Raw genomic sequence first — 17,227 nt, forward strand, 5'->3', positions numbered from 1 at the left:
GGTTAGATAATCTATGGAGTGTGGGTATGAAATCACACACTGGTCTTAAACTCCTTATTTTAGAATGTTAGCAGTAATCTGAAAAATACTGCAAGTTTTCATTGTGAGATTTGCTATTATTCTTGCTGAAATAAAGCCATTTTGATGTCAACAGAGAGAAACAGTATGATTTATTTGTACCTAGATGTCTACTATGGCATGACATTAATTAGTTTCTGGAAGCATTTATTTCTCTTTAATGACTGTAGAGAAAGAGTTTAGGGTTACTCTGATGTAGAACTCCAGACAATAAATATACTTGGATTAGTGAACCTCAGAACTGCATGGCAGTCAATTATGTTGGTGTTCTGAGCTGCCTAGTTTGCTCTCTGGCCAGCATACAAGGAAAGTTTGGTGGGTTTGAACCTCAGGCTGGAGCATGGTTGACAGTGTGGAAGAAAAGAGTGGACTCTTCATGTCGGTTTCACTAGGCTTTATTCCACCCAGGGAGCTGCCCAGGTGCAGAAGTGAGCTCTGGCCCTCTGTTCTCACCTGAAGTACCCGGGGCCGTATCCCAAGCAGGGGAGAACCCAGAACCAATCAAAGGGGATGGAGGGTGTGACCCGGAACAGGGAAACTTAACAGAACAATGAAGAAAGGTGGTACCTGAGTACCTTGCCAAATCACAGGGCATTTTCATTAGAATCTTCCAGATCTTTACAAGGTGATTGACAAGGTCTATCACCAGGGAAAGACCACCAGGGGGTTTGGGGATGGGAGTGTCAGAACAAACCATTATAAACCAATAACAAAAACATACAGAATTATTGAAAACCCAAAATGTACACCGCAACAGTCAACTCCATGTGTTTAGCTACAGCTCACCTGAGACAAGCCCCTTTAGTCAGATTAACCATAACTCACAAACTGGTTTAGCAGTGCTTTACTTGTGTTCATTCAGCTCTCACACCTGTGGAAGTATCAGTAAGAAAAAGAAGTAAAAATAGATGCTCATTGGACAGCCCAAAACTCTGGGTTGTATAAAGACCTGTGTGTTGCAACTGAACACAACCAAATCTCTTACCTCGACTCTGCACCAAACAGGAATTGCTTTTCTGGTGTGCCCAGCTCTGGAGTGGGATGACCTCCAGCATTTATGGCCAGATAGGCAAGAAACCCTCCTCTTTCCTGTCATTGGGGTGAGCCCTTTCAAAGGGTGTAGGTATCATAGATCTTCCTATGTAGGACCTAGGTATCTGACTGGGGAGTAGAAGGGTCTTACTGCTAATTTAACAATAAATTTTATCATGAATGCTGGCAATTTTATTAGTCAATGGCTCAGTGTTTAACAGCATGAACTCAAGATCAGCATCCCCATCTGTCAGTACCTTGTATTACTGAGATGAAACAGATGGCAAAGCTAATGGAATTGAAATTAAACCCCTCAACCTAGGTTTATACCTAACTGCATCACCTTTTACTATTATGATTGACTGCAGAGGGGGAAAACTCAAGATTCTTTATTTGTAGAGTACCTGAGCACAAGGAATGGGAAGGAATGCTACTGCATTGCTAAGGCTACAGGAGAGGAGCTGTGCTCCTGAGGATATGCCCAACATCACTTACTGAAGCATGAGCTTTTCTTTTCTCTAAGCATGAGTATGCTGAAATACAAAATTATGTTTCTAACTCAGCTAAACAAGACTCAGATGCAAAAAGGATAGGCACTTTCACCCCTTCCTACAGTTTCAACCATATAATTCTAAAATTATTGATTTTATCATCAACACTAAACTTGATTGTAGGCAATTTTAAAATAAAATAGATTTCTTTTAAAAGGGAATTAAGTTATATAAAAGAAAAATAAAGCTGTTTCCTTCCAACAATTAAATTAGTTATTTAATGTGTTTTACTCTGAAAAAAACACCTGGTGTATGCATTTCATTTCTGACTCCCAGCAGTCTTAACAGGCAAAGTTTAGTTAATAATTTCTATCATAAAAACTTAAATATTATATACAAAGGGCACTTATCTTTCTAATTCTTAAAAGCGTATATAGATGAAAAATTGATTTGTGTCATAGAGATAAATTATGTAAATTTTGGCTATGATAGTTCTTACCTTGCAGTGGGACTAGACTTTACTTTATAGAAACAGAACTCAGCATTGAATTTCAATGTTTGCAAAGTTTTGGACCATCTTACCTGTAATACAGTCATATCTTCAGTATTTTTGGCACCACATAAACTTAAGCAAACAGCATAATATAGTCCTCAATTTATAATTGGTTTGCAATTGGGACAGAACAGGATATTTTTTAATAGGTGTGGGTGTAGGGTAGTGTTGCCAGACAGAAATGTCACTGCATCTGATAGCTATAAGAATGTGTGTGATCTTCTTTTATGGAAATTAGTCAATAAAAATCTGTATTTTGGTTTAGTTTATTTGGTTAGGGGTTTTTTAATAGCTTGTTGGGTTTTTTTTCCTTCCTTGACCACAAGGAATTTATATAAATTTTTTTCAGTAGGCCGAAAGTACTAGAAATACCTGGATTTTATTACTTCTGTCACTCTTACGTCTCAAGACTTCTCCTTGGAGTTTGGACACAGATTCCACAGTTACTTTCCTGGGAATTGAGGGAAAAGATCTCGATGCATGCGCCACCAAAAATTGGATGGTAAGATACATTTAATCCTAAATCATATTATTTCTTCACTAGCTGTAAAATTAATGGTACCTTTAACCTCGAGCCGAATATACCTACTAGTAATCTCTCTTTGTCCTTATTCCTGTGTAGGATATAGGTAGAGTCTGTTAGTTTTGTCTCAAATAAATAAATAATTCATTGTGTAATAGATTGAATCAGGCATTATTAAACAACTTGTGAATGAGAGTGGGTTTTGGGGTGCTGGCCATTTCAATAAAGATACTGTCTACTGACAGAAACCTGGGCAAAAGGCAAAGACCTATCTAAAGCCCCCACATCTATTCATAACAGTTATGACTGTTCATGATTTGACTTAAAAGGAAAGTGACTGAAGTTTACACTACCAGCATGTTAAGAACTGTTGTATTGAAAACAAAAATAGGCACCATATTATTAAAAATACAGGAAAGTATTCTAGAGTTTGTTTTTAATTTGCTTGATTATCCAATAACATTAAAATATGTACCTCTATTTGCTATTTATAGTGGGGTCCATGTCCCCCTCTGGAGAGGACCAGGGAGGTTCTAATGATTCCTGTGCAAAATTAGACACAAACAAGGTCAATGTCACACCCACAACAGTTTATCAATACTAGAAGTGATAGCAAGGGTAAAGATAAAGGAAGGAAAAGAAGCAATATTTTGGAGCATTGAGAGAGAGAGAGAGTGTTACTACTATGGATCTAACAGTGTCCTGTTGGTCTGATTTGATCAGTCAGTGAGTGGCTGGTGCACAAGCAGGGGCAGGATGCAGTTCATAATTCCTTGATAGGGCATAGCTCCTCCCACAGTCTGGTCATCCGAAGAAATTATTGCTTCTCAAGGGGGGTTGCCTGAAGAAATCTTCCTAGTAGCAGAGCCTCCCTCTGCCCTCAAGAGGATTGTTCAAGGAAATCTTCCTAGAACCAGAACCACTCAGCAACAGAGCCTCTCTCTATCCTCCTCCCCCTGCCAAGCATGGATCCCAGAACATTCCTTTTCATGTCTGGTGCTATAGGTCAAATGCTACTTCTCCAGTACTTTTCTGAATACAGAAGTGGCAACTAAAGCACTTAATGTTAGTCCTTGCCATAAACCAGATTCTAAGCAACAGTTCAAAATAAAGTTCAAACAACATTGAAACATTTTCATCTTAACATTCATCAGTCCCTCACAAGAGGCCATAGGAATAAATGTTTAAGCTGCTGTATGTCTTTTATGAAGTCTTATGGTTATTCTTATATTTTGGGGTTTTCTGTGCATTCAGGTATTCATTGTGCAGTGTCTGAACAGGAAGTACAAGTTCAGATTGTTAGGCTTTGCTCCAGATGAGGGCTAGTGAGGATTACTGCTGCTCCAGAGAAATCGCAGAAAAACTTGTAGCACATAAAATATTCCATGTACTAGAACTAAGGGGAACACTGGTAGCAAGATAGGCCTTGCTGTTCTTCTTCAAGACTGAAATAGAAAAGCATCCACTGGTCATCATCCACTGTGCAGACAGCAAGACATGTCCCTTCCTGTATGTCATCTGATTTTTCATCCCTGCTGACAATGCTGTCTCTCTCTTGCCTCCCAAAGACCTAGAAGGAGCTAAAGCTTCTTTCATTCCTAAATAGATTTACTGAAAGAAATTTTTTTAAAAACTCATCCAAGAATGATGACTCACTTAGTCTTCCTCTCACTATCTGTCTAATACCTATTTTGCACACTGTAATATTCTGGTGTTATAAGGAACATGGCTTAAAAACTTTCCAGGGGTAGAGAATAGCCAAGTTGCTGTAAACATTTCAGCACTTTGTCTTGACAGTCTCTAGGAAACTTCAGTAGGCAATGTTTATCAAAAAAGCCTGGAATGATCAATTTAAATGAAAATAAAAGGCTATCATGTCTGTATTTGAAGAAAGGGATTTAATTTATGTTTTATATTTTAAAATTTATGTAAGTATAATTATATATATCTTATAATTTGCAGTAATTGCACAATGAGGTTACAGGTGTAAGAATAATGTGAACTCAATGCTAAATATTTTCAAGAGGTTTTTTTCCCTTCATTAGTAGGATATCAGTTAGTTATACTTGTTTCTGCATAGCTACTAAATATATTTGTAGGATTGCTACTTGCATATTTAGCTTAGCATGAAGTCTTTTTCTCAAAAAAGATCTTTCTTTCTGATCTGCAATCCTGCCACTTTGATATATTGATTCCACAGAGGCAGCCAGGTTACTAGGAATTATTTTCTTATTTTGTGAATGGTTCTTCATTTCCCTAAAAATTGACCTCCTCCCCTGCAAAAAAGCCCCCCACCAAAACACCAAAACCCAAACAAACAAACAAACAAAATAGAAACTTAAAACAGCTCAACAAATATCTTCTTCAGTTTCTGAGTTTCACTCAGGTGAAGGGTGGAAATATTTTCAAATGGGTGTGGGAATAAAATTTTTTACGTTAGGTATGAGAAAACAATCTTAGGGCCAGATTGGATAGGGCTCTGAGAAACCTTAAACAGTGGAAGGTGTTTTTTACCCCTGCAGGGGTTTAAAACAAGATGATGTTTAGGATCACTTCAAACTTTTGCCATTCTGTGTTTCTATGAAAAACAGACAGTTTTTCAAGGTGGATAAGATATTTTATTGCTATATAAATCTTTTAGAATCGAAGCACTGCACCCTTCAACTAATAAATTAAAAATCCCCTTGAATTTCAGAAGTCTGGAGTGCTGAAATATCATTGACTTCCTCACCAATATGAAGAATACTGTTAAAAAGTGAAAAATTTGGGCTGCTGATCTGAAAGGCCATTTTTTTAGTACTGATGTAGTTTTCCTGATTTGAAAAAGAAAATCAGAATAATTTTATAATGCTAGTCTACTATATAAATGGCACATATGTATTTTGAAGTCTGGGTTTTCAGATGTGCTTTGCAATTAAACTGCATTTTATTATTCTAGGAAAAACTCAGAGGAAAATGAAAGTGCTATCAAAAAAACAAAATGGTTCCTGGAATGTGCTGTCTGATATTGCTATGAATGCTGAAATAAGCATATTTGTTTCTTCTAACTACTGCTTTTTAGTGGGAAGGAGGGCATCATATATTTAACAACTGTCTAGAAGTCAGATCAAGCAAGCTTGGCTGCCTCAGCACACATACACAAACAACTGGAAACAATCCATTTGGAGGAGGAAAATATGTGAAAAGAAAGACTGCAATGGTCTTGTATTGAGGTAACAAATCTATGCAGCATAGAGATCTGAACAAGCTTCCTCGGAACAGGATAAGTTCCAGGGCTTGAATTTTATAGTTGGGTAAGTTTTTTACAGCCTTAGATAATTTTATTTCATCTTTCTCTGTTGTTGTTTGTTCTTGTATTTATTAAACATAACATTTTGATAAAATGGGCCAGCAAATGGAAAAAAAAGTGGGAAAAAAAGTCATTGGAACTGGACAATTTCATAAGTCTGGAAAAGCACAATTTACTTCCAAAGCAAATTTTTTATTTCATGTTTCCTGGAAGACATGTGAAAGATACATTCTCTTTTTTTTTTTTTTTTTTTTTTTTTTTTTTAAGATGTTTAGTGTGCAAATGCAAAATAATTAAAAGGGTTATTTTACCTCACATCTAGATTTGAAAGCAAAAACAGTCAGATGCTGCTGTTATTGACTTCTGAACTTGCTTTTGTATCTGTCCGTTAGTTCCATGCAGATGTGACCAACTGATGACCTATTTTAGCAGAAAATTGAGGTTAAATGCCACATTTCTGTTCCCAGTACCACTACTACAAAGTTTAAGCAATCTTGTCTTGCTACAGCCTTGTTCTTGAAGTTCCTTCTGCTCTATTCATGTCTCTGAAGTCGAGCTTGAGGCAATAGCTGATGTTCAGTAAGCAAACTGGTAAAAGTGCATCTATTGTTGTACTCTGCTGTCCTGATTAGCAGAACATGAACTGCTTTACTTTACAAAAGGGGAACTGGATTATTTGTAATATACATCTTTTTTTTTTCCTCCTCTCCGATGAGGATTCAATCATCCAGGAAATTTTGCTGAGAAACAGACTCAACAAAATACAGAAATCTGCTAATAGAAACTGGGTGGCAGCCAACTGGTTGACATCCAGATATGACAAAAAGTGAAAGCAACATGTAATTCAAATACTAGAAAAGGGCAGAGAAATTTGTTCTATCAAAGGTGGCTGTTCTTCAAGGAGAACTTGTCATGAATGTTCATCTTCTTGTCATGAGCAATCTTCATCTTGAACATCATTACTGTTCAAAAGTTAAAGTTTATAATGATTTTTAGACATGTCGGTGTTTAAAAAAATGCTTCTGACTACTAAATATTCATGCTACTAGAGAACAGGATGATTAATGGAAATGCTTTAAGAGTAAAAAAAAAAGTTCTCATTTGTAATATCCTCTATTAGTAATACAGTGGAAAAAGTACTCAGAAAAAATCCAAATTCAAGCAAAATTAAATTTTGAAAGGAGGTTGTGGAAACTGGACATGGTTCTTCAGTTAGATGTCTATTCAGAGTTAAAAATATATACCTAGGAACATTTTAATAATATTCTTAGCTTTGAAATGTTATTTTACTTTTTCATACAGTTCTAACAATACAATTGCAATAGGACTGACATATGGCAAAACAACAAGTGGTAGAACTCAGTCAGTGTAGCTCTTCCTAGGAAAATGGTTTCATTTAGAAAGAATTTACCTTCAGTATTGAGATTTTTGAAACTACCTGCCAATTGTGGAACCATGTGGAACTGTGGCTTCTGAGATGCAGGGTTTAGATATTTTGTTGGATTCTGGGCCATTAGGTTTATATTCAAACTGTGGAACATCAGTGCATGATTCCATTCCAGGGCAAGGTCTGGAAGTATCCCAAATGCCTGCCTCTAGGCTCCCCCAGCTGGATTCCCATCAAAAGGCAGAGTAGAGGCACAGGGTATTAGGAAGCTGGACTTGGTTTGGACAGGTCTAGAGGAGCCCATCATCATGCCAGGGTATCCACATGACCTGCAAACTTGTTGCGGTATAAAAGTCTCCCACCTTATCAAGAAATACTTTACTGATATCAAGGATATTCAGAAGCAAAGGAGTCTGTCTTGGTTTGAAAGGACAGGTGTCTGCTAAGGAAGGCAGGAGCCTCCCTTGAAATGGAAAATGTAAATACACTCTCTCTGAATTATTACAAATTTGAAATTAAGGGGCTCTCAGGCAAAAATATGGGAATAGCAGGTTTTTTACTAGGAAAATTAAAGTAAAAATGCAGTAGTAAAAAAAAAAAAAAAAAAATTTGACTGAGTCAGAATACAACCTGACACCTTGTTGGTCAGGGTGTTGGTAGCAATCTAATTAAATGGTGGTGGCAGTCCTCCTGGAGTGAGAGTCGTGTTTCTGTTGAAGCAATGATCCTGTAGAAGGGTGTAGTTTTCCTCTGAATGTCCAATGGTGGTGAGATGGCTCCAGTCTTCTGGGAATCCAGTGGAAACAGGCTGCCATGGAGTTCCAAATCTCAGATTACATCCAGATAGTAATGCTTGGCTCCTCCCCCTGGGTGGAGCATCTCACAATGGGATGATCAGTCATGCAGTGAGACTCAATGGCCCATTAACAGAAGATATTCTCCTGGAGGGAGGATGGGTCATGGAAGAGATAAAGAACACTGCCCCACCTGATTTCAACAGATGGTGATAGAATACATACTATTGATTACATCTTGCATTGCAATCTAAGACAAGTCATATTCTGTACAGAAGGCTACTCCTCTCCTTTGTAATTTGGAAATAATATGAGCAAGCAGGAGAGTTATTCTAAAATATATTGTCAGGGCTGCTTTGTCCTCGCAGGCTGAACCAAAGCATCTATTAAAATCCTTCCTGATCTTTTTTTCTAGCTCTGGTCTAATACTTATATAAACTATTTAGAGCTACCCATAACTCCCCAAAACACATTACTTTCAATTGGAACTGTTACTTGCAACTTGGAGGTAACTCATGGCCACTATTTTCTGGTTATTGAGACTAGAGAAACAGAATTCCCAAATGTATTTTCCACCCACCAACACAGATTGCTTGTTCAAATACAATGACAGTCAAAGCAGTTGCATGAAACTGACTCAACTGATTGTGCCCTTACCTGCCTATTCTAAAATGTATAAAAGTGCAGGTACAGTGAGACACAGTACACATTACAACAAAGTGGTGTTAGATTGCAAGCAAAAAAGTAGTAAAGACAGGAAAGTATGAAAGCTGTCTTACATTTTCATTGCTATATTTTGGGTTTTCTTTTCCCCATAAGGGTCATGTCTACATACATCTCTAGATTTACAATATTATTATAGTTGAGTACAATTTCTTCCTAACCAAAGAATAGTGTAATCAGTACAGATAGTGGAAAGGATTCTGCTGTATTACTATCACAGTTTTCCTGCCACAGTTAATCAAATGTGAATAAGCTATTCCAGCAGACATGTTTTTATACCAGTTCACCTATACCCACTCTAGAGCTGGTAGCTTATATGGTGAAAGTGGTGCAAACCCCACATGTAAATAAACCTTTTCTATTCCTGTTGGGGGTTAGGTTTGTTCCTTTTTTTACTTTAAAGAAGTTTTTCCCATAAGTTACCAAGGAGACCAAGTGTTGGATACCTAACAGTACTTTGACCAAAACAAAGAGGTGGCCAAAGCTCGATTGGGAAGATTTTTCTTTATCTGTTTTAACTCCAGAAGAAGCGGGGGGGGGGGGGGGGGGGGGGGGGGAGGTGGGGGGCAGGGGGGAGCTGCTTTCTCTGATAACAAGCCAGCTGTTAAAAACCACGTGGGACATTGTTTCCTATCTCTGTTCACTCTTCACTACCTCCATGAATACCTTCTGAATACCTCCAGAATATCTTCTGTTAATGGACCATTAAAGCTCACCAATGACATAACGCATTTCATCATCCCATTGTGAGATGCTCCACCCAGGGAGAAGGAACCAAACCATTTCCATGTAGATGAAAAAGAGCCACAAGTATCACCAGGCACTCTGGTGTTCCCACGGGACTCCCAAAGGAAGACCAGACCCATCTCTGGACCCCTGGCTCCACAGGACCATTATCTCTGCTTCCAACAGGCCCACATCTGCCACTCCAGGAGAGCTGACTTTGGACTCTTTCCAACATCCTGACCAACAGGGTGTCAGGTTGTGTTTCTGACTCTGTCAGGGTTTTCTAGGGTTCCTTGTTTGTTTGCTTATTCTTTTGTACCACAACATTTGTATTTTGAATATCCCTAGTAAAGAACTGCTATACCTATTCCCAAAATCTTTGCCTACAGCCTTTTAATTGCAAATTTATTATAATTTGAAAAGGGGGAGGGGGGAGCTAACATTCCAAGGGAGACTCCAATCTTCCCTTGGCCGATACCTGTCTATCCAAACACAGACAATTCCATAGGTGAAATTGTGTCTTACCAACTTCAATATGACCAGGAATACCCAGGTCTGCAGTTTTCCCATTAGTCAGATATGATTAACAATGTTTGCTTACCTTATAGCAGTTCAGGGAAGATTATTATTTTTTCAGTCTTTTTCGGATGAAAAGTGCTGCACGGATAGTAACCACAGCAAAACAAGCTGTAATGACCTACAGAACAAGGTACTGCTTAGCTATGCCATGCTTTCCACTGGAACTGCCTTTTCGCAAGCATTAATCTTTTCCTGAAATATATCAAGTGAATGCTTTCCAGAGTTCAGGGGATTTATAGGTCTGAGGAAAAACAACTGCAGTGCTTTGCAGTGTGCAGTGTGTGAAAAACCTGAAGTTATGAAGTCATTAATCGTGTCTCTTCCAAGGTGAAGCAGTAATTTTGTGAAAAGACAAAGGTGCATTCTCAGCCTGTTCAAAGCAAATTCCTGGGGCTCCCCCAACCATGATACATTTCTTACCTCACATTGGGCAAGACTTCATCTTTCTACTGAGAAGCTGTAGGTGCTTTCCTTATGACTTACAGGAAGGACTACTAACTCCACAGATGTCACTGGGTTTAGCACAGCAGCACCACCATAAAAATTTAAAATTTTTACTCTATAGTATTGTAAATAATCAGTTTCTTTTTCTCCGAAGTTTTGCAATTAGCAGCCCCCAGAACCAAAATTGCATGTGCCTTGAAAATGCCATTATACATTAACATGCTTGATGCTATTAACAAAGTGCAAAGGATACTGATAGAAAATTACCAAATTATTACCTGTGTCAGAAGAAAAGCAAAGGACTTACAGTTGCATTTCTTTCCTAATTTTCTCTAATTTTTGAAAGGTGAAGGGGAAAGCAGGAATGGCAGGATGTGAGATTTCCCACGAAACTGCAGAGCTAGATCACCAAAGCAACTGTAACATAAAGAAAAAAATGCTGCTGAAGAACAGCCTACAGAAGAAGCAGCTTTGTGCACTTTGACTCTGACTTTCTTTTGCTACTGAGCAGATTTTTGCTGATACTTAGATTTTTAGTTAACTGTTGATTATTTAAAATATACTTATTTGTCTTCAAGAAAAGCCTATTGCTATTTGAGAAAAAACATCAATTTATTTTTATTATTTTATTGTCTTACTAATCAGTGGAAAAATATGCTAATATTTTTCTTAACATGCTTTTAATAACCATTCCATGTAGGAGGAATATTCTTCAAGTTTTCATTTAAAACTGCTTTTATTGCTAAGCTCTGCTGCCATTATGTTGTGCAGGGATTTAATCACTATTCTTAGTATGCAGACAGTTTCTATTAATGCCAATTAATAAGCACTGATTGAAAAAAAAGAAACACATAATTGTTTCTAATTTTCATTTTTCACAGAAATTGTTTCAGCAAAATATTTGTTACTTTTATGGTGACATAAATAGATTTCCATTAAAACTGAGCCAACAGCAGGAGATTTAGATGTGTATTTTTGCCTTTTTCTTCCCATTTGAATATATAAGACCTATTAATTTGTGAATTTAATAATGCGAATTTTTGTGAATTTAATGGAAATTCAAAAAATCAGTGAGATTTGACTGATTATGGATTTCCCTGGCATCAGTTGAAATATGAATTGTATCTATTAGACCTGAAATTGTAAAGAAAGGTGTAATAGTCATAGTTTTGGCATTTTTTCACAGAAGCAAGACCAAAGTTCAAGTGGAATTCCAGTTCCCTCGAATTCTGGGGTGAAATTTGGTGATGACTGGATGCTGGATTTCAGCATGTTTATTTGGAAGTATTCTGCTCACATGTGATACTACCTTAACCTGAAAATATGAGTCAAACAACAACAAAAAAAGAAACAGATTCTAGAAACAGATAATGTTGCCAATTCAGGTGTATGATTTTTGACAGCTGTATAGAGACAGTTAATTGTTGATTCTGCAAAAGTAGCCTGTGTTTTGAGTCTTCTGAACTGTAGAAAGCAGAACAAAGAAGTTTCTGTACTGCTCTTCTGCATGTGCTTTTAAACATATTTATAAATAAGTGCACTGAAATGTATTAAAAATTTCAGCTGTTTCTGTTAGTTTTACCTTCATATTGCTACAAAATTTTAATTTTCTCCTATCTCTGCAAAAGAAAAAAACAGGTTGCAAGACAATCAAATTTTATCAGCAACTTTTTTTTATATGTTACATTTTCTTTATATATATATATGTATCATTTTACATTGTTTCCAGCAGGGGAATAGTTAAAGATCACCTGCATATTAATTTTTAGTGTTAATATATTCTGTGTTAATATATTCAATTTATAGTATTACTATATTCTGAGCCTATATATCTTAATATAATTTATTGACATGTGTAGGTATCCACCCTAAAATATCACATATTACTTGGCAAATGTGTACATATATTCTGTCCTTCTTCTGAATGTTCCTTCTTACAATTTCTTACATTTCTATTGATTTTTTTTGTTGTTGTTGAAAATAAGTTTTCATGGGTGGAATAACTTCATATTGGAAGAATATTTCCCACTAATATATATACATAAGTTTGAAATCTAATTTTGGTAGGCAGCTTTTTTTTTTTTTCCCAAAATAGGGATGTTCAGTGACAAAGAAAATTGGTATAATTTACTCATTTGTCAATGAGAAATTAAATTGAAATTGCAAGACTAGTATATTATCAAGCTGTGTCTGTTTATAATTGTGGATGTCAATCCCAGTTTTCAGGATAGGCTGTTTTACTTTTTTACCTAAAAAGATGATAAATAATCTATACAGATTTATTGTAAAAATACCCAAGGTTTAGCTATGAAGCACCATGGTAGGGGGCTGATTTATCTTAAAAATGCACAGAATTCAGTATACTGCTAATCACACATTTCTCTAAAACTCATTTGAGTGTGTTTTTTCAACAGAAAAGAAGCTGAAAATCTGTCTCAAGCAGAATGCCAAATGTATCAGTATGCCAGAGTGGCTCAAGGCAGGAGTGGCTCATGCGCTACAGCATCAATCCATACTTTCACAGTTTTTCTCAAGTTTACAGCACTATTTGGGTTGAAATATATGTGTACACATACTTCACAATGCTGTACCAATGATTTTTAATAAATACAGTTAGAAAAAAGTAGAAAAACTTTAAACATCTTGCTGTGTAAAAATATAAGATAATAGTAGACAAATTATACCATACAAACATGGTGGACTGTTGTTAAAGCTAAAAATTAGTTCTCAATGCACCCCCACTTCCCTCATCATAATTTCTGCTTTCTAGATGTTCATTGTAGGTGCTATAATTTCACTAAAATGCAATCGTATTAAACTAAAGCTTGTATGCAGACTTTGGTTGGGGTTTGTTTTTTTTTTTTTTTTTTTTTTTTTTTTTTTTTTTTTTTTTTTTTTTTTTTTTTTTTTTGTGTGTGTGTGTGTGTGTGTTTTTGTTTGCTTGTTTGCTTGTTTTTGTTTGGTTGCGTTTAGGTTTTGGTGGGGGGTTTTTTTTGGTCATTCATGCAGTGAAAAAGCATTGGGATTCCTTAAAAAACAGGGGTTTAACCTCCATGATGTTACTTTTTTGTTTTAAAAAATGTGTAGAAATAAGATAAGCAAACATATTAAAAACACACTGTGAGATGGGCCTCTACCAAAGGAAGTAATACCAATGTCCTGTTCCTAACTGGTTCTGTCTTCCCTCAGAATAAGCCACAAACTACATGACTTTTCTCTTCCCCTCTAGGTAAAAAAAAAAAAAAAAAAAAAAAAAAAAAAAAAGAGCAGTTAAAATAAACGAAACAAATGGATCTATACCTGTTCATAGAATCCATGAATTTGTGTTGAATAGGTATTCCTGAACAGAAAATTGCTGTATATGCAAAAAACTGGGGGTTTTGTTTATCCATATCAGCCCTGAGATTATACAGGTATGTTTTAATTCTTTGCTTTTACCATAGTTTGTTCCTGTACAAGTATATGGAATATATTTTAGAGTATGCATGTTGATTTCTTTCTGTCTCATATATGCTAAGCTTTGTTCTGAAAAATAAAAGAAATATCTCTAAAGGATATCTGAAAACAAAACACTTTTTAAGAGAGGATTTTAAAGAGCAAGGAGATTTACAAATATTCTGTGGACCTTAAAATATATGTTTTCAAATTAAAAGATACTTAAAGAAGACGTGGATAAAATTAAAAACTCTTTGTATTCAACCATAAAAAAAGGGAAACAACAGATTTTTTTATGTGAATCTTACTTTGTAAAAACAATGAAATTTCTATTCATGTTCTTGAATCCACATGTTCCATATACTTACTCAAATATATTTTTACTCAGAATTCATAAAATTTGCTGTTTCTTCCTCTAACCACTTTCAGAAAATGCAATTATAAATATTTACACCATTCTGGTAACTACTTCACATGCATTTCAAGAGCCAAATTGCATGAATTTTAACATCTTCCAATTAACTGAACAAGTTCAGTAATAGCCAGTTTAAGAGATTTTTCCCTTCTTCTCAAGTGTTACCACCTGGTAGCTGTTCAGCTATTTCTCTCTTTTTTTTTTTTTTTTTTTTTTTTCCTTTTTATTTTTTGGTCATTATTTGTAAATCAGTAATTGAAAGATTTGGAAAGAAGTATGCTAGTAAGGAGAGCAACCTGAAAAATATTAGACTGAGGAAGCTAATACCTGAAGTTATTCAGAATAAATCTGTGTCAAAAAAAGCTATCACATTATTAAGAAAATATGACATGTTCAGGAATCATCAATAAGGAATGACCAACTATTTATATTCTCTAAATTTCATTTTTTCACTTGAAATAATTAGCTTCATTGCCTTGTAGTAATTGGTTATTTATTTAAAAATCAGAGAAAAAGAAAAGCCAAATTCAAGGCAGAAAGTTGACTTCCAAAGCATCTCTTCATCTTTATGGATGAAAAAATACACAAGAGCCCAGACAAGTGTATTTCTATAAACTGAAAACCTGAACAGCTGAACAGGACGTTCAGAAAGGCTCTGTGTCTAACAGAAGACCTTTTTGATTTCTAACTTAATCAACTTATTCCTGATTTCACACCATACTTCTGCAATATTTTTTTGGGGGGAAGGGTTTGGAGTGTTTTGGTTTTGGTTTTTTTCCCAAACATTCCAAAGTCTTGTTTTTGGAGGATTGAAACAGAAAAGGAGTAAGTAAAATCTTTAAGGTGGGAAATCACTTATTTATCTAAGATGACTGGACAGAAAAAGAGTTGCAAATAATTAAATGAATTTCAAAACATAACAGTGCAATATGAGTGCAACTTAGGTGTGTGCAGGGCAGGATACTAGAAACCTCCTCTTATTGCACTTTGCCAGAGCATATGAACAATTTTTTTCAGGGCTTATGTACAGACAAGGGCATGTGCCTTGTACATACATGGAGCTGGATATGCTTTCCCCAAACCCTTGAAACCTCCTGCAAATCTCTTGATATTTTTTGCAGCAGACATTACTTTAGTTGCAGTTCTCAGTTTGTTGCCAGCTTTCTGAACACACCAGCTAGGTGTAGGCCTGGCACATGGGGGAACTAAGCTCCAAAATTTTGTTAAGATATTTTTAAATAAAGACCCCTGCTATAGAAAAGTATAAAAATGCATCATTACAGGTCCAGGCCTAAAACCCCTAGCTGATTTCCTTTATTTGACTGAAAACGATACATGGCCCTTGAGTAAAAAGAACAAAAACAACTGACTTAACCAGCTCTTTAGGTTTCTGTGATTTCTTTCCAAACCCACATTTGAAAACATGGAAAACTTTACCTCTGTGAACAAAAAATTTCCTCCCCCCCACCCCCACACCCAAATCAAGTGAGGGACATATTTTTAAACTTATAAAATAAACATTGGCCTTCAATTGCAGGATCCCCACATATTTACAAGTGACTCATAGAAGATGGAAATTGTATGGACAGATGGCTTCAGGGATACAGCTATAAAAATGGCTGAAGCTTAAGACATGCTGAGATGCTGAGGTTGGAAAGGACACACCCTTGGAGAGCTGCGGAACTTGGGAACTCATGGTTGTTAGACAAATGCTACAACTCTCATTGTTCTTTTTCCTACCCTCATTCTGTAATGTACCCCAGAGAGACTGATTCTTTTAGCTATATAGGATTTAAAACAGTTAAAAGATGAAAAACAGAGAAGGTAGAAAAATTGTATTTTCAAGATTCAAATTAAATATTCCACCTGCAAAGCTAAACTTACTATAGTCTTTCTTCTGAGCCATTATTCATAAAAGGACAAAACTATCAACAAAGAACCCCTACCAGCAAACCTTCATTCATGCCCAACTGAGGATATTAATTTTCAGAACCTTTTTAAAGCTGTTTTTCTAGCTTCATAGAAAAGTGCATGGCATGCACTGCATAGTCCTAGTCTAATCAAAAATTATTTAATTAAAAAATTGCTGCATAGGTGTTTTTTTCCAGTAGAATACACACAGCATTTTAAGTTATCTATCACTTTTTCCCTTTGGACTTCACTACTTACAAATGGAGTTTCATGCTTCATGAAACAAAGACTTTCAGGCTGCTTAGGCAACCACAAGCAACAGGACAGGAAGATGACAATCTGAGGCAGAATCTGAAATCCCAGGCAAGACCACGTCAGACTGGGAGTAGGTTTACGACACCTCTAGTGCCCACCCCACAGGAGTGAAGAATAGCAATTTCTAAGATTTCAATGATATTTCTTACAGTTCTACAAAACACTGTCTCTGTGTATCATGCTGACACAGTTCCCACAGTAATAATATTTTAGAAAAGATTGTCTGTTTCACATACTTTTAAGGCACCCTATTATTTTTGGAACAAGTGTTCCTATTTCTTGTGTTTGGTAGAACAGTACTCATCCAGCTGTATAGTCCTGTCCCCAGTGATGCCCAGGGATGACTCCCTTTGAGAGGATAACAAAGAGGGCTGCTAAGAATAACATGAATGAAAAAAATTATTTCTGCCCCAATGAGCAGAGCATTGCATACCCTGAGGGCAGTGCACAATTGCTGTGTTGACTCACTGAAAAGCAAGAGAATTCATATTGTCTTGAGGGAATGAACCTCTGGTATCCCAACATGCACATA

Source organism: Zosterops lateralis, assembly GCF_965231275.1.
Source record: "Zosterops lateralis genome assembly, chromosome: 1".
Classification (NCBI taxonomy): domain Eukaryota; kingdom Metazoa; phylum Chordata; class Aves; order Passeriformes; family Zosteropidae; genus Zosterops; species Zosterops lateralis.